Source organism: Arvicola amphibius, chromosome 3, assembly GCF_903992535.2.
Source record: "Arvicola amphibius chromosome 3, mArvAmp1.2, whole genome shotgun sequence".
Taxonomy (NCBI): Eukaryota; Metazoa; Chordata; class Mammalia; order Rodentia; family Cricetidae; genus Arvicola; species Arvicola amphibius.
In genome coordinates, this window is record NC_052049.1 from 43312218 (window position 1) to 43339583 (window position 27366).

Consider the following 27366-nt stretch of genomic DNA (forward strand, 5'->3'; position numbering starts at 1 on the left):
CTTCTCTTCACCTGGAACTGAGTGCTCCGCTCCTTAATTTTTAAACTCGAAATGGCATAATGCTAACTGTTAGGCTGTGGGAAATCAGCTCCTTTAGGGCCTTAAAAACAATCAGAAATAAAGGAATTTAATATACAGTAAACAGTATATTGGCTGTATGTATAAAATTGTATGTATAAAATTGTATGTATAAAATTGTATTTGTTCAGAAATGTGAACTTTGAGTGATTTGTATAAGAAAGACATCCTCAAAAGCTTTAGGGGAGTAAAATTGGTCCAATTTGGTGAGTAAAGGGCCCTGAAACCATTCTTAGACATCTTTTCAAGTCTGATTGGCTAAAACTTACTGGGCTCTCTAATCATTGGCATTATAAAGTAAATTCCAGTGAATGCTGGAAGTCTGTCTGGTGTTAAAAGTTTGTTAGATTTTACTTTTCTGAAATTCAGCTCCCTTCCTAGGTGATTCTTTATTAGAGCTCTAGGATATATACATCTTATACCCCTCCCTTCCTAGGTGATTCTTTATTAGAACTCTAGGATATATACATCTTATACCCCTCCCTTCCTAGGTGATTCTTTATTAGAGCTCTAGGATATATACATCTTATACCCCTCCCTTCCTAGGTGATTCTTTATTATAGCTCTAGGATATATACATCTTATACCCCTCCCTTCCTAGGTGATTCTTTATTATAGCTCTAGGATATATACATCTTATACCCCTCCCTTCCTAGGTGATTCTTTATTAGAACTCTAGGATATATACATCTTATACCCCATCACTGCTCGGCAGCGTCACAGGATGTCTTTTATTCAGTTGATCTGTGCAATACAATAAAAGTACATGGAAATCGTGTGTGTGTATGTGTGTGTGTGCGCGCGCGCGCGCGTGCGTGTGCACACATGTGTGGATGTGTATTTCCCAGCCTTCTGTGGGAAGCTCTCAGATCGAGGCATTTCCTTTGCAGAGGTCCCTCAGTATTTACTTTGTCTAACCAAAACTAAAAGTGATCCCCAGAAATGTCTACTGATCACATTTTTTTGTGACCAGAAGTGGAACTGAGAGCTCAGGGTGGTGGCGCACACCTTTAATCACAGCACTCTGGAGGCAGAGGCAGGCAGATCTATGTTAGAGGCCAGAGTGGACTACATAGTGAGTTCCAGGAAAGCCAGGGCTATACAGAGAGACCTTGTCTTGAAAAACGAAGCAAAGCAAAACAAAACAAAAATAAGAAGAAAAAAAAACTGATGAAAGTTCTGACTTTAAAAAAAAATCCTATTAGTCATGGTTTTAGAAGCTGAAGTCCAAGATCGAACTACTAACAAAATTAATTTTTTTCATGTGGTGGAGAAGATCTGGGATGGCTCCTTTTCTTAACAGAACATGAGTTTGGAGGGCCACCAGCATTTGGTAAGAGGAGAAGAGATGGAAAGGTACAGAAGGCTTTTGTCAGTGTCTGAGCTTCAAAGCTGGCAACTGAACTAGTTACATTAAAACAGTCCTTCTCAACCTGTGGGTCTCAACCCCTTGGCGTCAAGTGACCATTTCAGAGGGTTTGCTTATGACTATTGGAAAACACAGATTATTTACATTATAATTCATAACAGTAGCAAAATTACAGTTATGAAGTAACAATGAAGATAATTTTATGGTTGGGGTCAACATGACATGAGGAACTGTATGAAAGGATCTCAGCGTTAGGAAGCTTGAGAGCCACTGCAAATGAGTGCTTTCTAGAAGAGTGAGGTGATATTTGAGTCAGGCACTGTGGAGCTTGTCATTTTGTCTTGTTCTTCTGATGATTTCTTACATAGTCACAGCCTAGAAAATATCTAGTTATTTTAACAGTTTTTCTGTTTTTATAAATGAATATAATTTGCATATTTTAAACCATAAAATTCTAAGTTTAGAGTACTTTGTACAGTCACTGTATTAGGAAAAACCTCATCTGTGGAGGTCATTTTAAATAAGTATGTTTACTTTTAAAGTTTTGGGTAAACATAAGCATTGTGAATGTGCAGTAATTGGTCTGTGTCCCTAGAAGATAGTAAGCTGACATTACCTGTAAGCACTCCTCCGTTCACTCAGATGTTTGCAGTCACCTCATGTAGCCACCCCTAGAAGACGCCCTGCTGCTGAACAAGCTAACCAGAATTCTTGTTATAGGGGCCTAAACACCTTAAACTCCCATTTACTCCCAGGTGCATCCAAGGCTGGATAAAAGTTTGAGATGCACATGTCAGCCCACAGCTGGCTGGCAGTTAAGGTAGTACCTTTTATCATCTGGAAATGGCAGTCCTAGCTGAAAGCGTAACTGTAAGGGATTGTTTTTTGGCCTGTAGGTGGCACTCAGTGGCTACAAGTTAGTCATGTAAAAAACAAATTGAGTATTCTGTCCTGCTTATTCATTTCTAGCCTTTGTGTTCTGATTCAAAATAAATCACTACATTAAAGTCAGATGGAGCAAATATCATTTGCTGTGATGCTTGCAGTCGTTATGAAACCACTGTCTTTTCTGTGTAATTTCTTAATTTTTAATGTGAAAAATGCAATCATAGTGCCAAGTAGCTAGACAGAAATATTAAAGTCAAGAATGAAGACCTTATGAATTAGTCAGGCTTTAAATTATGAGATGTGTTATTATAAAGTCATAAGCAATATATTCTAACTCCTGAGGCCTGGGTAACACTTAAATTTAATGTCACTAAATTTAGTCCCTGTTTCGTCATCGTCCTCTGTTGAATTTGCAATATGTGACTAGGATGTCTCTTGGAATTTTGAATTATTCTCCCCTCTAGGATTTCTAGACCTCTAGAAAAATGGAAGTGTAGCCTCAGATTTGCGCTGGTCTTGTCACACACGCTCTGCTTTGGTTACAAGTTTTCCATGCTACATAAGTTTTGTTTTCTTTCTTTTCGCAAATTAAAAGGTAGCTTGATAATTAAATTTCAAAAAAATAACACATTTTAAAACAATAGTACAATTTTTAAAGGATAGGAAAATTTAAAAAATCAAGCCAGGCGGTTGGTGCACACCTTTAATTTCAGCACTTGGGAGGCAGAGGCAGGCGGATCTATATGAGTTCAAGGCCAGCCTGGTCTACAGAGATAGTTCCAATACAACCAAAGCTGTTACACAGATAAACCCTATCTCAAAAAACTGAAGAAAAAAAGAAAAAGAAAAGATCAAAACCTGTGGGCCTTCTAGCCAGGCAACTTCCAGCCTTAGAAGCCTCTGCAGGGTGTCCCCATTGTAGCCTCAGGACATTGCCTTGACAGGCAATGGGTGGAGCTGAACCTTCAGAGTTCCCTTTACTCTCTCTTATCTTTGTGGACTGAAGCAAGAAGTGAGACTTAAGAAACAGAAATGTATGGATTAAATTCTGGATAATTGACCCACACATAATACTTGCAATTATGTCTTTGATCTGGAGTAACAGTGGTCTAAATATATTTTCAACAGATACTAAGGTCAAACTCAGTCTTGGTTTGAACATTTTCCTGCTTTTACCAGAACTTGATGCTGATTTTAATGTATATCTCCTAATTATCCATTCTATTCTTAACTTTAATCTCAAATATTTGTTACTGTTATGCTAGACACTGTGTAAGAACTACCGTGTGCTAGGCTCGGGAAACATGAAAATACAAGAGAAATGGGTTCTGTCTGCTAATGTTCATTGTCTAATTGGTGTTGTCTGCATGCATCTCCCAAAGTTCAGGTGCAGCCGTACTGAGAGATGAAGGAATGAAGGACTGACTACCAGGACAGGAGGGCAATAATACTAATTAGTTATCTGGGCAATGGATTACTTAGAAAAGATTTTGCCTACACCATGATCCCTCTCACACATGCATGCATGAGCACACACATACACACACATCACACACTTACACACACACTCACACACACGCACGCACTCATGCACACACAGAGGAGATCCTCTCCAGCCATCTCTGACTTAACCTCAAGCTTCCCAGACTTAAGAACCATTATCCACTTTCAGATATTTTGTTCTTAACATACACCAATCATGAAAAATTAAGAATTGTAGAAAGTAAATATGGCAAGGTCTCTACTAGACATATGTGCCAGTGTTATAGACATTGAGTAAGTTGTATATATTTCAGAAAAGCATCAAATACCAACTTATGAAAATCAAGAGGTGCAGAGGTGGTGGCTCATGCCTGCAGTCCCGCATTTGGGAGGTTAAGGTGGGAGGCTCGTAAGTTTGAGATCTGCCTGGTCTGCATAGCGTGTCAAATACCACAGGTTTCTTATGTGTCACACTAATTCTAGTAAGATAAAGCATCTTTTGGAGCCACTGTTTAAATACTAACACTCGTGCATCAAGCTCAGTTCTTTAGATTAATATTGCTACTCTCCCCAAGCTAACTGGATGGTTTGTTTTAATGTCTTTACCTGTTATGGTTAAAATTTTGGAATAATATTGGTTGTAATATAAACCATTTCATATTTTAGTATTTCTGGCAAGTTTCCTTTATCATTCTGTTTGGAGCTTTATTGCAGGAATTTTGAATATTCTCAACAAAACTGTTTCTTGAACTGTTCAAAATGATATATCACTTTAAAAATGCTAAGTCAGTTCACCGAGAACTAGTTAAATCCATATGCAAGGGGTCATCTTTATACTAAACTCATCCCCCATTCACTTCAACTTAAGCAAATGCTCCAGAAATACGACAGCTCTACTGTTTTTACAATTGGATTCCGTATGGCAGACAGGAAGCTGTGAAGTGCACCTGGGGTGGAAGGGGAAGAGTGACCTGTCAAGACAGGCAGGAGGCATTTGCATATCTTAAGAGCTGCAGTCATCGATCTCACAACATCTGTTGTTTATGGGGACTAGAGTTGTCCGTCTGAAATGCATTGTAGAAGTTTTACAGAAAACACTCGTTAAGTCATTCTCTACCCTGGAGAATAGATTTCCACTGAAGTTTGCAGCACTGGCTGTTCTCTTGCCATCCCCAGCTGCTCATGGTGAGTTCACCTGTTCACTGAACAGGCAAGCACAGTTGGTGTAAGAAAGAAGAGAAGGCCACCAGTGGTTCCAGTTTCTTTGTTTTGCACAAAGCATATAACATTGTACAAGGGCCTGAGGGAAATTATAGCTAGCGATTCTGTCTAGGCCTCTCTCCTCTGCTCCCACCCCCCCCACTCTTGAGATCTTTGCCACCCTTCAGATAGTGCTTGATGTTCCTGGTTTGTTGAGTGTATTTATAGGTTTCTGAAGGTGAGGAGTTGTTCCCACTTTTAACAGTTACTTATTGTACTTTTACAGTATGGCTAGGCATTTTGCCAAGTGTTTTTTCCTCCCACAACAAAGCTACAAGGTATAATTTGTGTTATTATCCTTGTTTTGACAAATGAAACAAAGAAACCTAAAACACTAGACTTGTAAAATGTGAAGTGCCTTGTCTTTTGCCCATTGCTGCATGGTAGCAAAACCAGTTCTTGGGCTGTAATGACCTGCACCTCTTCAGAGCCCAGAGAGTAGGACCCAGTCGGGTGTGCCCAGCTAAAGAGAGTTTGGCATAGGAGTTTTCTAGCAGAGAGCACCAGGTTCAGTGGAAAAACCTATTTCTAGAAATAAGATGGAGAAATGATTGAGGACCTGGCATGCAGCTTTTTTTTTCCTGAGATAACAACGTGGCATTGGGGAGAGTGATGACGGGTTCATTCTAGCTCTTAAGATTTCTGCTTTGAGGTGACATATCACTTCATCATCTCAGAGGCTAAAGCCTGGTGTCCACTGAGCCAAGTTTAGACCCTTTACTGGCAGGAACAGGAAATGGCTGGAACAACAATGGAATCTACTATAGTCTCTGCTTTGCTCAGGAATTTGAGGGATACCAGTGATTGTGCAATAAGTTTGATCAACATCTTTCTGCCATCTTTGTCTTGATCCAGAGCAAAGAGAAGTAACAGAGACTATGTAGTCATCGTTACCAGAATTTCAAAGGGATATCAACTTGTAGTTATTGAAGACCTTTTCCAAACTGGTTCTATGCTTTACTGTCATGTCAGCCTTTATGTAGGAGGTAGGGAAGATGACAATGGATGGCTTCCATCACTTTGAGAAGTGCTGGAGAAACCCTTCCCATGCACCGAACATTAAATTATAACATCCTCGTAAGGTACCTTAAGGATCTTTTCCTTGTAAGGAATAGAAATGCATTCATATTAGCTCGGACACAGGAGTTTCTGGATGAAGGAACAGGACTGTCGCCAGACTCCAGATAGAAGCATTGCTGCAGCTCTTCCTGAGAAGCCGGTGTCAGAGGTGTCATCTTTTCTTCCTCGGCAGCCTTAGACTCTGCTTTTCTCTTTTTATTCTTTTCTGTAAGCCTGTTTCTCTGTAGGGCAGTGATTGGTCTCCTAGTGTACACCAGCTCTTCAGAGAAAAATTATCGTGATTTGTGTCCCAAATATGAACATCCAGGTGACAGAATCTTATTGGCTAGGCTTATGTCCATTCACTCATTTATAGCATTGATATAAATATATAAATGTAGAAAGGGAACTGGGAAGCCATGAGCTTTGTGGTAGCATCAAGGTCAGCTAGCCATTATCTGTCTTCCCTTTTACTTAACATAGGGATTCCAGTATTTAGCAGAACTCATAACTGCCCAGATTAAAGGTAATCACCATTTTCCTATGTAGCTTGAATGGCCATATAACCATATTCTGATTAATGAGGTAAGGGAAAAGTATATCAGACTGTGGAGCAGTTTTTTAACACAATGAATTTTATTAAGCATGGAGTAGCCTAATATTTATTATTATTGTTGTTGTTATTATTATTAGTGGTAGTAGTAGTAGGGGGTGATGGTGATGGTAATGGTGGTAGTGGTAGTAGTAGTAATAATAATAGTGATTTATTAGGCTCAATGGTTAAGAGCATTGTGTTCTTCTTGCAGAGGCCCTGGAGTTGGTTCCTACCATCCACATGGCAGCTCACATCCATCTGTAACTCCAGTTCTGGGGGATTCAGTGCCCTCTTCTGGCTTCTGTAGGTGCCAGGCATTCACATGGTACACGTAAATACATGAAAGCAAACACTCATACATATAAAATAAAAATATTTTTTAATTATTTTTATTCTTTGAGAAATTCCATATATGTATGCATGTATATATGCATGCATGTATGTATACAGTGTATTTTGATCATATACATGCCCCATAACCCTACTCAGACTCCCCCTGGATTCAACCTTCCACTCCCATCCCCCAATGCCTGCCAATACACAACAGCTCCCAACTTTATGTTCTCTCTCTTTATTTTTTTTATATCCCACTGAGTATGTTAATGCTGCCTATATACACATGGGGGTGGGTCTATCTACTGGAGCATTTGCAACCTGTCAGTGGCCTCATGATCAGTGCAGCAGGTCACAAGAACATGTGCTAGATGGCAGGTAGAAGGAAGGAGTCGAGCAACTATTGGGTTGGGGCCTCAATCAGAAGGGCTCTTGTCTTCTCCAGCAGAATCTGATTCTTGCATTCTTTCTGTGTCCTCTTGCACAGTGTTCCCTGAGCCTTGAGGAGTGGGTTGACATAGATGTCCCATTTGGGGTTAAGAATTCAGTGTCTTATCCTTAGCTATGAATATATATGTTAACGTCTGCTAACTGCATCAAGAACTTTCTCTGGACCAAGTCTGAGAGCAACATATATCTACAGGCATAAACAAATATTTAGAAGTCAGTTTAATAATATGAATATTTAGCAGAATAACAACAGTAGATTCCTTTTTATCCCCATCAGCCATAGACTTGTAACAATGTTCATAGTACCAGTTATACCAATTATGCATTTTCTCCTGTGTAATGGGCTTCAAATTCTATCAGAAAGTTATTGGTTACCCCTAAAACAGTCATGCCAGTATTGCACCAGTAGGCATATATTTGTCTGGCAGATCACTGCTGTAGCATGGCTTCTGAGTGTTTGGACAAATGCTCTGTTGGCCTGAAATAAAGAGTGGAATGGTAGAGGCCCTTGTATTTGATATCCTGCTGAAGGTTGGTAAGATTTAGTTTTAAGTGAAGATTATGTGTGCCTGTTACCTGCAGAAACGTCCAGTAACAGAGCTCTAAAGTGCATTTATTATGATGGAAGGTGAAGCTTTCTAATCTCCATGCTGTGATGTTCTTTCTTTTCTTCCTCCTATTCTTCCTCTTCTCCTCCTCCTCTTCTTTCCTTGTTCCTTTTGTATGCTATATTTTATGATAAGCCTTTTAGAACAATAAAGGCTCTTTACTAGGCTTTTCTACTCAGTTAACAAGTAATGAAAATACGCTTATCACTTAGCCATCTCGTATCTCTTGGTAGCATAGGTGAATATGCTAAAGAAAGTTAAAAGCAAGTTGGTATGCAGATTGTTTTGTCTTTTCTATCAACATCCAAGTAGGACAATGGTCTCTTAAACAGACCAACTGGGAATGTTCATTTCTTGCCTTCTTAGTTTTTTTTTTTTTTTTTTTTTTTTTTTGGTTTTTCGAGACAGGGTTTCTCTGTGGCTTTGGAGCCTGTCCTGGAACTAGCTCTTGTAGACCAGGCTGGTCTCGAACTCACAGAGATCCGCCTGCCTCTGCCTCCCGAGTGCTGGGATTAAAGGCGTGCGCCACCACCGCCCGGCTTGCCTTCTTAGTTTTATTTCTATGTCGTATCCGTTGATTTTAACAATTACCAGTAGGGCTGAAGGGACAAACATCTGCTACAGTCCTTATGTGTGGCCTGAAACAAAACCTAGGGCGCCAGCCTCCAGAAAAACAATGCAGTTTATAGGTAGTTAAGCTATTTGGGATGTAAGTATGATTGTAACATGAAATGATATTTAAATTATCTAATCCATGGGATGTAGGTCATTTCATCTCCTGCTATGTATAAAACTACTAAGCTGAGAGTAGCAGTGCCTGCTTGTTATCCCGGCTGCTCCAGAAGCCTGAGCAGGACTCTCCCAAGTCCAGGCATGCCTGGGCTGCAGAGTGATTTCATGACCAGCTCGGGACAACCAGTGAGACCTTGTCTCAGTAAAGTTTTTTATATGGGCAATGATGTAGTTCAGTGAGAGAATACTTGCCTAGTACACATTAGGTCCTGAATTCAGTTCCCAGAATGCATAGCAACTGAAAGCACTAATCAAAGTATGTTTCATAAAACACTGGTTTGTATTTTTTAAAAGTAAAAACAATGTAAAAGGCTTATTTACATTTGAAAAAAATAATTTCAATCTGCTTTTTTTTTTTTGGTTTTTCGAGACAGGGTTTCCCTGTAGTTTCTAGATCCTGTCCCGGAACTAGCTCTTGTAGACCAGGCTGGCCTCGAACTCAGAGATCTGCCTGCCTCTGCCTCCCGAGTGCTGGGATTAAAGGCGTGTGCCACCACCTCCTGGCTCAATCTGCTTTTTCAAAACAAAAGTAGATTTGATTATTCGTTGTTTGGTTCTTCATAATGTGTAGATCTTTACTCCTTATGGACCGTGAAATTGCTATAGATTAGTATAGAAAACACTTGTCATCTGAACATATTAAAACAAAATTCAAGCACCCAGAACCTTTACAAAGCTATAAATCAGACATGGAAGTAGACTGTACTGAAGGGAGTCACCTCACCTGGCCTTTTGTAAACTGGAAACTCCTCGTTTTCTGACAGTAGTTCCCCAGCTTCCATATAGCACTTCCTAAACAGTAGATAGCACTTCCTGTACAGTAGACAGCACTTCCTGTATAGTAGACAGCATTTCCTGTACAGTAGACAGCACTTCCTCTACAGTGGACAGCACTTCCTCTACAGTGGACAGCACTTCCTCTACAGTAGACAGCTCTTCCTCTACAGTGGACAGCACTTCCTCTACAGTGGACAGCACTTCCTCTACAGTGGACAGCACTTCCTCTACAGTGGACAGCACTTCCTCTACAGTGGACAGCACTTCCTCTACAGTGGACAGCACTTCCTCTACAGTGGACAGCACTTCCTCTACAGTGGACAGCACTTCCTCTACAGTGGACAGCACTTCCTCTACAGTGGACAGCACTTCCTCTACAGTGGACAGCACTTCCTCTACAGTGGACAGCACTTCCTCTACAGTGGACAGCACTTCCTCTACAGTGGACAGCACTTCCTCTACAGTAGACAGCACTTCCTCTACAGTGGACAGCACTTCCTCTACAGTGGACAGCACTTCCTCTACAGTGGACAGCACTTCCTCTACAGTGGACAGCACTTCCTCTACAGTGGACAGCACTTCCTCTACAGTGGACAGCACTTCCTCTACAGTGGACAGCACTTCCTCTACAGTGGACAGCACTTCCTCTACAGTGGACAGCACTTCCTCTACAGTGGACAGCACTTCCTCTACAGTGGACAGCACTTCCTCTACAGTGGACAGCACTTCCTCTACAGTGGACAGCACTTCCTCTACAGTGGACAGCACTTCCTCTACAGTGGACAGCACTTCCTCTACAGTGGACAGCACTTCCTCTACAGTGGACAGCCCTTCCTCTACAGTAGACAGCACTTCCTCTACAGTAGACAGCACTTCCTCTACAGTGGACAGCACTTCCTCTACAGTGGACAGCACTTCCTCTATAGTGGACAGCACTTCTTCTACAGTGGACAGCACTTCCTCTACAGTGGACAGCACTTCTTCTACAGTGGACAGCACTTCCTCTACAGTGGACAGCACTTCCTCTACAGTGGACAGCACTTCCTCTATAGTGGACAGCACTTCCTCTACAGTGGACAGCACTTCCTCTACAGTAGACAGCACTTCCTCTACAGTGGACAGCACTTCTTCTACAGTGGACAGCACTTCCTCTACAGTAGACAGCACTTCCTCTACAGTGGACAGCACTTCCTCTACAGTGGACAGCACTTCCTCTACAGTGGACAGCACTTCCTCTACAGTGATCCCTCTGTTTCTCAGCACTCATTACTGGTTGTTGCATTTCCGTCTGATTAGAAAAATGGAACTATTTTCTATAGAGTTATACCTGAACTAGAGGAGCTGACCACCATATATATTATGGTTATCATGTGGGATGTTGGAATTGTGTATCAAGGATGCAGATAATAGGTGCAAGGGCATGAGTGAAAATTTGATGCTGTGGTAGCTGAAGAAATTTGTGTACACAGAGATGCATGTCTTCAGGAACTTAGGTAGAAAGTGTTAGAGAAGTAGAGAAGCACAGGTCATGATGGTCCTGCCTTAAATCACGTGCGTGGAACCTGAGCTCTGTCCTTTCGATGATAAAAAACAACATCAAGATTAAATTAGAAAATGACATAATCAAGTTTCTTTTTAGAAAGGTCACCCTTGTAATGATAGGGAGGGAGCCAGGATGAGCAGTTAAGGAGGCAAACATGATGGGAACCTATGCTAAGGCAGCACTGTGTCTGCTAGGTGCTTTACGTTTGACAAGCTCCCCCCCATACCTACAATGTCATGTGGTAGATGTGAGCATACTACCCTCGCACACAGTAAAAGCTCCCAGGTGAACCTGACAGGTAACCATTTGAGCACAGTGAGCTCAGTATGGAAGATGGGAGTAGAGAAAGCACGGCAGCTTCACGTGGGAGGGAGAAGTTAATTTTAATTTAATGGATCAGGAATTCTACATGGATTAATCTGATCCTTGAAGAAGTAAGGCTTGAATAAGAGAAAGTGGGTGGGAAAGAGAATTTCTAAGAGAGGAAACCAAGAAAAGTACAGGGTGTTCTTAAGGAATAATCTGTTGTGACTAGAAGAGTGGACGCAGTTGGAAACGAAGCTGGAAAAGATAGACTGGTTCCAGATGACAAGGGAACTTTTAGGGTAATAAAGTATGAATATATCTTACTTTACTTTATTTATATATCCATCAAAAGTACCAAACAAGTATAGATTAAATGAGATCAGAGTAAATCAGTGTTATTCAGATTATGTTCTTATCTTTAGATGAGATTAGTATCTTCTCTTCTTGCTAAGTAGCTTTTTAATGAAGTCAAATAAGAATGCATATGAAACTACTTTGAAAACATGATACCACTGATGGCTTATATTGATAAAATGTAAATGGCCTTTGACTCCCTACAGTCCAGCTCTCTCAGTTATAATTGCAGGGCAGGCCACTTTCTAGTGCTTTTCTAGTGCTTGTTTTCCAGCCATGACGTACTGCAAGTCAACCGAAAAACTGATTCGTCAAGTGATTGCTAATAGTTACTAAGCATATATGCAACCTCAGTAGAACCTAAAGGCCTATGTATACTAAAAGTATGTAATACCAGTAAAGTGGAAGAGATGGACCCAGTCCCTGGGTGCTTTTTTTTTTAAAAAAATATTTATTTATTATGTATACAATATTCTGTCTGTGTGTATGCCTGTAGGCCAGAAGAGGGCACCAGACCTCATTACAGATGGTTGTGAGCCACCATGTGGTTGCTGGGAATTGAACTCAGGACCTCTGGAAGAGCAGGCAATGCTCTTAACCTCTGAGCCATCTCTCCAGCCCCCCTGGGTGCTTTGAAGAGGCAGGTTAAGCCTATCGACTGCTTTATAGGCCACCATGCTTCATAAACTTTCTAGTTGTCTCCCCTGCACCTCTCTCTGGGCTCCAGAGAATGTAATCATATCAGATGCGCATATTGATTACATCATGTACGTGAATATGGTAAAAAGTACCAGATGGTATAGGCTATTTAGTGCTCTAAATACAAAGGAAATCTCAAGCAAAATTTCAGGTTAGCTGAGGTTCGTTTTCCTGAAGGTATGTTTAAAGGAGGTTTGTAACGCAGCAGCCAGAACCCAAACTGGAGAATGTGTGGGTAATTTTGCTAAGAAAAAGAAGGAAAGCTCTTATTTGAAATGGGTTTGCTAACACGTGGCATTTTCCTTGAATCGGTATTTACTATTTTTATTTCATTTGTTTAATTTTGAATGCTTATAAAACGAAAATATTACTCTTAAGAACATATTGTTTATAATAAAAATTTTATGACAACTTTATGAGACAAAAATAACTCATCTACAAGCATGATTATGGACATGTTCACTCAAGGAAACAAATTTAAAAGATAACATTCTAATTTTAACTAGCTAGTATATGCAACTGTTTTATTTTAGAGAGATGAATAGCCTTGTTTATAACTGGATGGCATTCATTGCTTTGGAAAACACTTCACTTTTTAAAAGATTGATGTGTTTTTTTAAACATACATTGACAGATACATTTCATATCATATATTAAGGAAAATAATATAAAATGTCACTTTTGAAAATGCAATTTTGGCCGGAGGTAGTGGTGTGGTGCGCACCTTTAATTCCAGCACTTGGAAGGCAGAGACAGGCGGATCTCTTTGAGTTCAAGGCCAGCCTGGTCTACAGAGCTAGTTCCAGGACAGCCAAGGCTACACTGAGAAACCCTGTCTTGAAACACAAACAAAAAATTTATCCAATTTTGGCAATAACATTTTCCTCTTCTACTCTTGAGATTTTGCTAGAATATTTACAATTTTTTAACTTTGATGTGCTCAGAGTTTTAAGAAAGTGGTTTAAATTTTTCCCTATGTGATTATTATTATAAGCACATTACCTGATATTTGTCATTGAGCAAATGATGAATGATTAATAAGAGGATGCTGAGGTGACGTATAGATAAGTAGCTGGAATTTTATCTTGGCTCGTGATGGCTGAAATTGAACTGGGATCTCCTCCTCAGGCCTTCTGCTCTGGGAGACCCATGAAGAATAAATGTAGCATTTCTTATCTTTAACATACAGAAGGAAGTTTGATTTGTTTGTGGGCTGGTTTTGTTTAATTTTGTCTATTTGTACTTTTTAGTAGTTATTTCAGTGTGTACCGGGGCTCCGTTGAAGAAAAGGGTGCTTTATATGTTAGCCTGTGGATGAACTTAAAGTAAAAGGAAGATTAAACATAAGATTCATGTTTTACCATTATAACATTACACTATAAGTTTCCACAGAGAAAGAGATGGAGCAGATAGGTATGATGACATTTTCCCTTTTGACTGTAGCATCATGACACCTAGGTGTACACTTTGCTGGTAATATGCAAGACAACCAGGACATAGTACGTTGCCACAGGAGTTCCAGGAGGGCTTGTGCATGTATATTTCTCCACCCTTACCTACTTAACTTTGAGTGTTTTCTTGAAAATGAAGGTATTAGGACCTGAGGAGATGGCTCAGACAAGAATGTACTTGCCACAAAAGCACAAGGACTTGAGCTCAGGTCCTCAGCACCCACATAAAAAGCCAGACATGGCGTTGTGCACCAGTAATCTCAATGCAGGGAGAGACCTACTACTTGCTGACCAATTAGTCTAGCCAAATCAGCGACTTACCGTTTCAGGGAGAGACCCTGTCTCAAAAATTAAAGTGGAGGAGTGATTGAGGATGACACATGACATCATGCCTTACCTCTACACACATATGCATACATGTGCATATGAATGTATACACAATAAAAACATATATGTACACACGTTCATGCATGCAAAAGAGCAAAAAAGGAAACGAAGGAATTGAACTACCTTTGAGTACACATCTACCTCTTCTATGAAAGTTCTGTCTAGACCAAGCAGAAAGAGACTGCAACTAGGTGTTTTCAATGAACAGGTTTTATATATCATTACAAGTCTTTCAAGCTAGCAGGTGTGTAATCTCAGCTGGTGATGAACTGACTCCAGTGTGTTGCAAGTTCAAGGTCAGCCTAGGCAATTTACTGAGATCTGATCAATAGAGGGTTGGGTGTGCAACTCCCGTGGAGAACAACTTCATGATGTGTGAGACACCCCAGTTCAGTCCCCACTGCCAAAGAACCAAGTCCTTGAACTTCCTCTGTGGTCTATAATTGTCTGTAATTTTCTCCCTCCTTCCACATGTTTAATTTGTTCCTTTCCTTTCTCCCACTCTTCTGTCTTGTTTGCTTTTCAAATTTCTGGTAGAAGTTTTGGGTGTTGGTTTTTGGATCTTCCTGCTGCAACAAAATTGAAAACTTCAAATATCCTCTCATTTCTTTCTCAGCCTCTCACTAATTTTAGTTTGTTATTCTGATGACCCATGTTTTATATGCCAGCTCGGCTTGTCTGAAGATACCAGTTATCCCAACACATGCAAAGGAGACCTGTAGATGTGACTAAAGTCTATAAATGGTGACTTTGCTAGGTAAAGCAGGTAATTTCAGAAGTTTGGTGGCCTAATTCAGTTAGCTAAAAGCCTGAAAGGAGTGTTGGGGTTTCTCTCCAGAAACTCCATCTGGGTGGCAGCTTCAGTCCATGCCTCGAAGTTCAGGCTGCCCTGTCTGATGGTTTGTGTGTCTGTAGGTTTCACTGTCTTCTGGCAGCGCCCATGATCAAATATACCCATTTTTGGTGATGCATCCACCTCTCCAGGTGATTTCTCTGGTTGAAATGGAACTGACAAATTAGGCTTTTATTTTTCTTTAGCTCAAAATATTTCTCAAATTCCCTGTTGCTTCTTCCTTGACCTGTGTATGATGTAGTGCGGTATTTAATTTCTAACTCTGACATTTGATCAGTGTGTAAATGGGTCTTTTTGGGCCTCCCCACGTTCTGCAACTCATTTCCCCCTTTTTAAAGAAAATGATGGTATCCAGTTATTGGTATTTCCAATGTGTGCAGATCTCTGGATTCTTTCCTTAGATTTTCTGTATTCCTTTCAACAGTGTACTTGCTGTTTGTGTGTTATTTACAATTTATGTAGCATAAAGTTACACATTTCTGCTATGATAGGAACGTGGATTAGATAACTGGCATAAGTCTCATTGACATTGCTGCATCATTTACATTTAGTATTTGAAGGTGCCCTCAGAGCTGTCTGGTTCGGTGTCTCACCCAACCTCAGAACTCATTATGTTTATCCAAGTCCTCAGTTATTGAGGCCTTGTATTGTGAGATTTGTTGAAAGATTTACCCTCTGTTCCTTTTCCTATTGTCAATAGTCATGAAAAGTTGACTCAGAAAAAGGAACTAATCTGTAGGAATCAAAGATACCGTAGTGGAGAAGATTTGCTTTGGGGTTAAAGACATCTAAGACTATCGGCTACAATTGTTTAACTTCATATTTTTTGATCTCTTTTGCCCTCAGGTTAAAGAAGAGAAAATATTACCTATCTTACTAGAATGCTGTAATAAGTTAATAATATCCATTAATAAACTGTAGCTATTTTACATCAATTATATTTCCTTTATCTCCTCCATACAAAGATATTCTCTAACATATATTCTGGAAGTTTCAAGTGATTCTAAACACTGTTTATTCTTTTTATGGTATGACATTTTTAATTTAAAGAACAATAATGTAGATTATATTTTTTAAATAGGTAGGATACCATTAATACCATTAATTTGTTTTCCCATTAAATAGTATTTAATTTCTGCCCCGCTTAATTATTCTATACCAGTGTTCATAGTGTTAGTAAATTAAAGAAGATTGAAGTTGTAGGACCCGTGTTAATTTTCTCCTAGTGCCCTAATTCATTTGGGATGCTATAACAAAGTACTATAGGAAGGGCTGGCTAAATACAATTGAAGTTTTCTTTTCTTCACAGTTATTAAACCAGAGTGCTCTCTCTCTCTCTCTCTCTCTCTCTCTCTCTCTCTCTCTCTCTCTCTCTGTGTGTGTGTGTGTGTGTGTGTGTGTGTGAGAAACAGTCCTGGCTGCCCTGGAACTCACTCTTGTAGAAACTGGCTGGCCTCAAACTCATAGACATCCACCTACCTTGCCTCCTGAGTGCTGGGACTAAAGGCATGCACCACCACCATCTGGCACAGTTGGTCATTTTTATGGAATGTTTTCATAGGAAAGAAGAGTCAAGAGAAATACACTGGGCCTTCATAGTTGTAAGGGCACTAATGCTATTTGTGAGGGTTCTGTATGTAAGAGTTTCAGCATTCAGAGCCCAACACTCAGTTTCCAGATGAAGTATTAGAGGGTTAACTGATTTATTGAAGATCACTTTTTTACTGACAGTGTAGATAGTTTGAGTCTGAATGTAAGTCTGATTTACTTTTTCCTGTAGTATCTTCTGAAATCTTCCAAAGCACTCACCAGTCTAAAACAGCATAGTGTGCTTTGCAGCAGCTACTAAATTCACAGTATCTTTCCTGGTCCACCCACTAATTAAGGGACACCTGTAAAACAACAGGCCAAGAAGTAGCCACAGAAGTCCTCCATGATACATCAAATGTCCATCTTCCCTGTGCAGGCATGAGTAAATGTTCTGATCATATGAACAGAAATACTAATAATCGTGGCAAATAAAAATAGACTTTTAACCAGGTGTGGGGAGCATGCCTTTAATCCCAGCACTTGGGAGGAAGAGGTAGGTAGATCTCTGTGAGTTTGAGGCCATCCTGGTCTACAGCGTGAGTTCCAGAACAACCAGGGCAAATACACAGAGAAACCTTGTCTGAAAAAAACAAAAAAATAAGAAATAAAAAAAATAAAATGTTTTTATAGTTGTTGTATTTATCTAAGACTATTCCATTGCAACAGATAAAGCTGCTAATATCATGGCTTTTCTAGCTTTAGGTTTTCTGTAAACAACCCTTACCTGAACTCATTGTTTTCATCTTTTACTTGTGAGGTTACTTGTCAAGTCCAGGAAATTCAGTCGGTTTCCAACTTTAGAATTACTGGCTTAATGACAGGATACTTACTGACTTGGTTTATGAGTAGTTCATGCTTGCAATTTTATTTGTATGTTATTTAAAATTTAGGAAATCTTTTTCTCGAGAAACAGGCAATAAAATTAATAATTGCTTTTCCCTAATTTGAAAAATTTAATTTGGAATTATGCAAGAAAAACACTGATGCTAAGAATTTTAAAACATATAATCTGTAGTTGTACACATGTGCATATGTAATGCCTGTGAAATGTCAGAGGGCTGCAAATAATTGTGATGGTGATTTCAGGAGCAATTCAAAGGCGGGAATCTGAGCACCTGACTTGTGATGAGAGCACATTTTAAAGTTGTTTTTTGTTCCAGGTGTGCCTGAGAGGCTTGACGAGGTGGCTGTTTCATCATATAGTGCTTAAATCAGTCTTTCAGTAGAAATAGTTCATTGCAAATCACACATTAGATTCTTTTCTCTTCGGCTAGGTTTGCTTATCATTTGATCCTTTTAGCTTCTCAATGATGTATTGCTATTTGGAGATTAGTAAAGACACCATACTTTTAAAGCTACTAATACTTTCTTGGGTTGTAGAATTACAGTTGAGAAGATGATTTTTATGTTTGCTTGTTACTGTGTTTTTCATAGTGAAGTGTGGTGTATGAGTGTGGGTACGGGTGTTCTACTTCAGCAGTCAGACAACAAAGCTCCAGAATATAAAAGAAGCCAAAGGCAGGTGTCTCCTGTCCCTCTGTGTATGTGTAGAAAGAGTCCGTATGGCTTTGGTTCAATATCCTCTAACTTGCTGATCTTCAGACTCTTTACACTCATAGAAATTATTAAGGACTCCAAAAAGCTTTAATTATTTGGGTTGCTTTTTAATCAGCAATTCCTCTAATTAGAAATTAAAGTGAAAATTTAAAATGTTTTAAGTTCTTTTGGAATAACGATAATAAGACTCCATTATAGATCTTTTCATAAATAGCATCCACTTCAGACCAGAAAACAAAATTCCCTAAACAGAAAACATTTAGAAGAGTTGTAATGTTTTACATTTTCCCCAGACTGCTTAGTTACTGGCTAAAAGAGGACAGATGGAGTCCCGTATCTGCTTCTTCATTCACTGTATTGTATGTGCTAAGTTGTTTTGGTTAAGTAGTGGAAGGAAAATTTAGCTTCATACAAATATGTAGTTTGAGGAAGGAAGGGCGTTTAGCATCCTTTTCAGATCATTGTGGTGATTGTCCTCTGACACTGGACCCAAATCCAACAGGTAATATTTTCTTGTGGTATGGGTAATGTGACTCTAAACCCAAATCAGTAAGCACTTCATAATCTGTTTTCCATTAAAACCCATTGTTTATTTTACACTTTAAATGAGTCATTGCCCATTTGGGGCTTCCTAACATTATGCATTGGTCATTTGGAAATTATTGATTCATCATAATTTTCTATTGAATACTCACATTATCATTGTTAATGAAAATTTCTAGTGAGAAACTCACTTTGTTGCCTATTTAGAATAATCAACTTCTCAAAATTTGTGAGTTGTTCTTTCAAATTTGAGGTGTACATGAAAAGACTTGTACCTTTTTAGCTCACAAATGAAATAATTGCACAAGTGTTTTCCATCAGAACAGCCATCATGCTCCTGTGTTCAGGCTGGGTGTTCCATTCCAAAGAATATTGTTGAATTTTCAAAACATTTAAAGAATTTTCCTGTTTTCCTTAGGATAGTCTCAGCTGAAACAAGCCTTTAGTTTTAGTCACTCAGAGTGCCTGACAAGGTGTAGAAATCAAAGGCCTGACTCTCCAACTTCTGCCATTGACCGAATACATGGGACAGACAGTTCAGGGGTTTGCCCACCATGGCTTTCCTACTGTCACTGCAAATGTCAGAACAGTGAAAAAGGAAAGTCACAGCATTATGTTGTTACTGTAATTGTTTGATCTTGTGGATTCTTTTGAAATAGTTTTGAGATTTCCCGGGGTCCATGAACTGTACCTTTGAACTGTTTTTCTAGTGACTTATGAGTTAACAGACCCTAGATCAAAGGAATCTGGCCTTTTCTTGCTCTGGATTTTAGAGATCTAGAAGTAGTTCCTTCCATTTTCTCACTTTAAAGTGACTTACAATAGTCTTATACAATACGATTGGGCTACAACAACAGGACGCGGTGCTCCGTGCTTATGGTCTTGTTTATTCTAAGGCTGAGATGGGAGGAATATTTGAGGCCTAGAGTGAGATTCTTTCTCATAAAGGAGAAGGGACACTGAAAAAGAAGACTAAAGAAATTGTGATTGTTATCTTGTCAGTTAGATTAGATTGATTAGATTGAGAAATCATAGGTTAATAGTAAAATATATGAGTATGTCAGTGAACTCATTGCCTGAGACAGTTAAATCATGGGGACACTCATCTAATGAATGACTTAATATACTGATTTTTTTTTCTTTTTAAAGATAGGTTCTCATGTATTCAAATCTAGTCTCAAGATCATTCTGTAGCAGGGGATGGCCTTGAACTCCTGTCTTTCTGCTACGCCCGAAATGCTAGAATTACAGGTGTGGGCCATCATGCCCAGCTCTGGATTGAGATTTTTCCATAGACTGTGAGATGATGGGACTATGGAAGGTAGCCTGTCTGGAGGGAGGAAATCACAGAGGCCATGTCCTGGGGCTGACCCTTTCTCTGGCTCCTTGCTCTTCCAGTGCTTGTCCATTGCAGCCTTCCTGTCACACTGATGAGTCACTAAAACTAAGTAAAATAATGCTGTCCTTCTTAAGTTTAACCTGTCAGATGCTTGTTCACCTCAATGATAAAATTAATCAAAAACTTAACAAACAAGTGCAGCAGGGAACCTTGATTGGACTTGGAATCAACGTGGGGAAAACCTGTACAGGGATTGTTGTGGAGATAATGTATCAAAAGCTCTTACCACAGTAGGAATATAATGATTAGTGGTTTTTGTCACACACATACATACCAATTTATTTGTGTAATCTCCTGATTCTGAATGTTTAAAAACTCAAGTTATGCTTTCAAATCAAATCACACTTAAAGAGACCATGTTGTTGACACCTGCTTTAGTTTGAAGGCACTTTGTGTCTCGCATAAATAGACTACTTCAGGAAGCAGAGAACACACTTGGAGTTGCTTTGATAGCAGAGATAGAGAAGTCAGAGTCATCATCTGTGCTCTGTAACATTGTGCTACACCATTGTGTGATTCTTCCTGCAGTTTAAAGGGCCATAAAATCCAAGTGTAGTGTGATGTAGGAACGGTTAGATTGTTTTCCCTGATGGCACAACTTGGCTAATCCTCAATTAACTGCTTTCAGTTCTTGTATTCCTGCAACCTGGATGCCTTTGCAAGCTGATTCCCCATGGCATGATCAGTTTGGATTCTCACTTTTCTATGGCTTTAATTTGGGGGGTGGGAGGTTATTAACTTTGCCAGAAAATGTAAGTAGAGAATGCTGAGCTTCTGAGTATCATGGAAATTAGTATCTCCTAAGTTAGATTCGTCATTTGCTCAGGACACACAAACTATCCATTACTTCTCTTTCTTGAACCTATTTGCCAGGACTTCTGATTGAAACTGCAAGTAACTTTGGGACTCTACAGGAGCTTTTATGCTATTGGTTAGTCACACTGTATAGAATTACTCTTAGGATAATAAACAATAACTGATTGAATATGTATATCACTAAACAAAGTGGGCAGGAAATCAGTTGTGAATTTTGAATGCATGTGACTTCACAATTAGTTCTTTATTTTTATGAAATTATCTATTTTTAGCACCCCAAATTTACTTTCTAAAGAGACTAAAGCCAAGCTGATGTTTTGGAATTTTTCTGTTTATTGAACTATATCTCTTTGGATAACAGTGTGATAAGTACAGCTTTGATTTCTGTCCTCTGGAACCTAACTCACTTTAAGTGAGCTCTTCCACCCGCTGTGCTCTGGTACTGTCTCTTCGTGCTGTGCCACTATCCTTTCTGTCATAAATACTTTCCTTTCCTAAGCCAAGAGTACTTTGATGTAATGCAGTTGTTCAGGTCCACATATGAGATTTGCAGTAATTTCACATTTTACTTTACCTTGGATTTATAATCTGGCATTCTGGATTTCTATAACATGGCTGTCACACTGTTGACTAAATGGTAGTCACTCCTCTGTCTGCTGATTCTCAGTGCAGTGTCACCTTCAGAGGGGATCTCAGAGGTTCTTCTAAGCGTTCTTCTACTTGTACTGATGTCTGTGCTTTTTTTTGTGATTGAAACAAGCTCAACTGTTCTTTTTTAGACCAAGGACAAACAAGGACATGAATGTATTCTATACATAGGGCCAAGAGTTACCTCTTCATATGCTTAGGCCTTGTCTCTTCAAGCTTGTGTACACCTAAGCTCTTAATCCTTTCCCCTGAGCCATCTCCAGAAGTAAGGTTCGTATTTGGTGAGGCAGGAATTGTTTCTAAAGATTGTCCTTGGATTCAGTTATAGAACAGGAAAAGGGTTTGCAGTTCTGGGCGTTCTCTGGCTCCTATCCCCAAAGCTGAACGTTCCTGGAGCCTGCACAGGTCCCCTTTTAACAGCACAGAGACACATCTTTTAAGATCCAAATCAGCAAAATGGGAAAGGAGAGCAAGCACCGGGAAAAGATAGGGTTTTGTATGAGCGTTAGATCTATAAGTATAGCTTTATTTATTTTGCTATGTATAAAGCTATCATTTAAAGCTCACAATGGTGAACTAAAAATCTCTGAACAATGGAATATTTCTCCCTAAATTGTTCACTGTGCTTTGATGTAGTATCTTTAAATCATATGATTTTAAATATTCTAACTGCAAATTTTATGACCATTTTCTATTTAAAATAAATGTTTAAACCACGTTTTCCCAGGATTACAGACTAGGCCAGCGTTCTCCCTTCTCACATAAATGTCCCTAAAACAGATGTAGTCCTGGCCATCGGTGTCTCATGCACTCAAAGTGTAGATTGCTGAGCATTTGGCAAAGATAATTATATACCTTGGCTTGGGGTGTGGAAACAGCAAATGTTTCCACTTTCCATTATGTAAATTAGCAGTGGAAATAACTGTATATTGCTCTATGATGTTATCTTGCTAAATATAGATAATGTGTATTCATTTCTGTGAAAAGGAATAGCTTGCTACAGCTAATGGTCAAATTTTTGTTATAACAAACTTTATTCATTATTGGAATATTCCATATCTTTCAGTAATGTCTTTTCCCTCTAAACTTGTTTAGAATTATAAATTCATCAACTTCTCTGGCTTTATTTATAAGATTTTTTAAAAAAATTTTTGTGGAAAAGGCTCACTTTATTCTTTTTAAAGTATATATGTCTGTGGGTGGGTGCCTGTGGAGGTCAGAGGCATTGCACCCCAGAACAAGAGCTGGAGGTGATTGCAAACTGCCTGGTGGGGTGCTGGGAACTGAACTGTATTCCCCTGCAAGGAGAATGGCAAGACAAAGTTCTTAACCACTGAGCCCTCTCTCTTGCCCCTATTTTGTTCTTGACTACAGAAAAAAAGATGTGGATCTTGTGCTATTTATACTGTTTTTGTGTGCATGTATCCTTTGAGCTTATTTTTGACACTCCTAATATTTGGATAATAAAAAGCAAACAACATTTAAAACTTATTTTAATTTTGGTGATAAAGTAGTCATTAAATTGCATAACACAAGAAAGATATTTGGGGTGGGGGGAGTGGTCTTATGAGAAAAGCTCTTACTTGATTGCTCTTCCTATATAATAGCCCAGGCTAACCTTTGCTCTTGGCATTCCTCCTGCTTAAGTCTCTAACATACTGGTTTTTCAGGGATGAGCCACAATGCCTGGCTAAGGAAAAGATTCAGATGCTATAAACTACCATATAAGTTATATGACACACCACTGTAAATGGAGACTATGTTTCATTTCCCAGACACCCAGACCCAAATAATCACACAGCAACTATGTTAATTATAACACTGTTTGGCCAATAACTTAGGCATATTCCTAGCTAGCTCTTACATCTTAACCTGTTTCTATTAATCTATGTATCACAAGATTCTGGCGTCTTTCTCCTTCAGCAGGTACATTGCATCTCCTTGGCTCGGCCTTCTGTGTTTCCCTCCCTCCCTCCCTCTCTCTCTCTCTCTCTCTGGCTTTAGTCTGCCCTGCCATAGGCCAAAGCAGCTTCTTTGTTAACCAATAGTAATAAAACATATTCATAGCATACAGAGGGGAATCACACATCTCACCACTTTTACACATATGTGAATATTATATTCAAATACGCAGTTAGTTCATTTAAGCCACTAGATGAGACTGTATTATTCTTATCATGTTTATAAGTAACAGATGTATCACTTAGTGAACGTTAGTTAACAGCTTACTGTTAAGTTTATTACTGTGACTGTTTTTTTCTCAAAATGCTTTATGTAACCTAGTGTTTTTTCGTGGCTCTAGGAGACAATGGAAAGGAAAAGGAAAGAGGTGACTCTCAGGACATTCAGCACAAATAGTACTGCCTGCCTGGGGCTCTGCAGAGCTCTCTATGTCTATTTTTAGGCTCTACTTTACTGTTATGTTTTTAGTTTCATTCAATTGCCAATCAACAGTTTCCTCTGTGAAGTTGTTTTTGCCCTTCATGGCACCATGTAGAATTTTCATAATGCTACTCTTCGTAGAGGTTCCAGGCATCGACCTTCCGAAAAGAGAAAAGAAGCATTAATGTTCCTAATTTAGTTATTTGGTTAACGTTGACCCATTCACATCAAGCCTGATTTAACATGACTTACTACAACCTTTGACAAAAGTCTGTGGCTCACAACTCAGATTGGAGGAGACAATCCATGGTATCATGTAAGTCACCCGACAGAGTAACAGTACTGTCAGTAACATCTCTTCAGTCTTCATTCTTAGATCTGCTGTTCTGTGATAGAAGGGCTGCTTACTTTTCAGTACTTTTACATTTGTTTGCTAAAGGTGGAGCTCAGGAAATATGCCCATCATTGAGAACAATGCTAAGTTTAGTAAGGCTGCTGTGATGTTTCTATTTCGGAAGACTTGTATTTATCCAAGTTCCAGGACCACTTTATATAAATGAGAAAGTAAGATTTTCCATATACTGGGAAAGCTTTTTTAAATGGTGGCCTTTGTGTTTGCCATTTCATCCCCACCAAATGTTACAAACAAACATTTATGTCTGCAGTAGGCTGCTTGTGGATGTGTGTAATTGTGATCCAAGTTATTCAAGCTCAGGCCTTTTCCAGGTCCAAATGAGAAATGTTGAAAAGTGAAAACTCCCTCTTTATTTATGTAGTGAGTTCAGCTTTTAAGACTTATACATTTTTTGATAATAGTAAATATTATCAGAGAGTGGACACTTGGTATAAAATGACAGTACTATGATCACTATCAAATTAATTAAATTTTTGTTTCTTGAGATGAAGATTTTAAAATGTTAGTCTTGAATAACCTACTTAATTACTTTTGTTCTAGTTTTTAATGTTTATTTGTGTGTGTTTATGTGTGCGTGCGTGCATGTGCATGCGTGTGGAAGACGCATGCACATATGCAATGGCCAGAGTCAGTTCTAGCAATATATTTGCTCTGGGGATTGTCAAGGTTGGTGGCAAGAGCCTTTACCTGCTTAGCCACCTCTCGCTTTTATTTATTTGTTTGTTTGTTTGTTTAGACAATCTTTTCTCATTTTACATACCAATCCCAGTTCCCACTCCCCTCACCTTCCCCCACCCCTCCCTATCCACTCCTCAGAGAAGGTAAGGTTTCCCGTGGAAAGTCAATAAAGTCTGTTACCAAATATCACAGCTTGAATCTTCAGCACCCATGTTAATGGCTGTTGCGTGTAATGACTCACATGTAATCCCAGTACTTGGAAGGCAGAGACGGGATTCCCGGAAGTTAGCTAGTGAGATAAGGTGAATTGATGAGCTCTGGATTGGTTCCGGAGCCTGCCTCAATATATAAATTGGAAAACTCATCAAGGAAGATAATAGATGTCAAGCTCTAGTCTCCAAACCCACATGCATGCATATACACACCACACACACTGAAAAATATACTTAGGCCAGGCAGTGATGGCACATGCCTTTAATCTCAACACTCAGGAGGAAGAAAAAGGCCAATCTCTGTGAGTTTGAGGCCAACCTGGTCTACAGAGCAAGATCCAGGACAAGTTCCAAAGTTACAGTGAAATCCTGTCTCACAAAACAAACAAACAAACAAACTTACTACTATCAGTAGCAGAATGGTTTCTCCTTAAAAACCAATAAGAAAACAGTTCAGGCTTTAAAAAAATGCATTTTGTGCTGTATTTCCCAGTTTAAGAAGAGAGGACACCTCACCTCACCGCAGTATTTTTATGTAGAGTTTTATCTCTTACTTTAGTGTGGCATTGTGTTAAACTTCTTCCAACCTCTGAAAGCTGGACTGGTAGTTGTTATTTTACAAACTTTCCCATTGGAAGTTTTTGAAGGTTGAAATTTTAATAGTATTTGGCTGAGGAGGTATTATATTCTTTACAATGTTTGGGGTATCATTTCTTTAAAAAAAAAAAAAGAGCCAGACCCCCCCCCCCCCAGTTTTATTTACTGATATAACAGTCTCCCTGGAGATTTTTGGATATATTCATGTATTTGAGCAAGAGTGTCTGCACAATTAGTATTGTTTTTGTGTTTGACCCATTCCTCAGTGACTAGCAAACTTACTCAATGAAAGTGATTAGATGGGTTTTACTGTCTTTTTTAAAAACAATAACATACTATAGCATTTTGGGTTGGCTATGGATAAATAAGAGGACACACACATTTGTATTCATTTGACTTAATTTTTTTCAATTTAATTAATCAAGATCCAGTATTTTCTCAGGGGTAAAGTCAGGGAGAAACAGATACATAGTTTCTTTTGGTTTCAATGACCTTAGCATACACAATAGGCAATAAGCACATACAAGCAAGACGAAGTTACTGAGTCAGCAAAATTTCATATATCATTTAGTTTTATATTCATTGTTCTGAAAGAGTTAACAGTCTGTAGGCTCTTCCTTTTCATCACTATTCCAGAAGAACTTGAACTAGCAATCTGTGGCTCTCCTTTTAAGGGAATGTTTATAATTGTCAGGCTTTCTTAGTTCTTGAACTAAACTCGGCATCAGCAAGGACACTTTTTATCCAGAGGGAGAAGCAGAATTAATACTCAGGTGTCCCATCCTGTGACACATAGTGTTTTGGAAAGCCCATTTTCTAGAAGTATTAAAGTTGACCTGTGTAACCCTGAGCTATAGAATAACCAGTGGGCTCTTGCATTTTTTTTGCATCAAAGAGAAAAGAACAGAACAAGATAATCTAAGTTGACCACATTCGTAAAATAATTATGTTTGGACTGAGAATGATTTTTGTACTAAAGTCTAAATGTGACCATCTTTGCCTAGGGAATCTGTGAAACGTAATGAGTCACACTATGAAAATTTGACCCAGAGGAACTGAGACGCTGTCTGGACTGCCCTTTTTTTTTTTTCGGAAAAGAATATATTTAAAAACAATGGAAGACTGAATTGTTTTTAAGTTTTAAATTTAATCCCCTTTGTGAGTTCCCAGCCTCTGTGTCTCTCATACCCTAGGTGCTCAGGAAATGTTTACTAAATGAGAGAATAAGTGAAGTTCTCATATCTC

General features: G+C 39.0%; 1 protein-coding gene across 2 annotated transcripts in view; it reads left to right on the forward strand.

Moving 5' to 3' along the window:
* The window catches only part of Cwc27 (CWC27 spliceosome associated cyclophilin), a 175797-nt gene that overhangs the window by 32402 nt on the left and 116029 nt on the right, over nt 1-27366 (forward strand). The window lies entirely within an intron of this gene.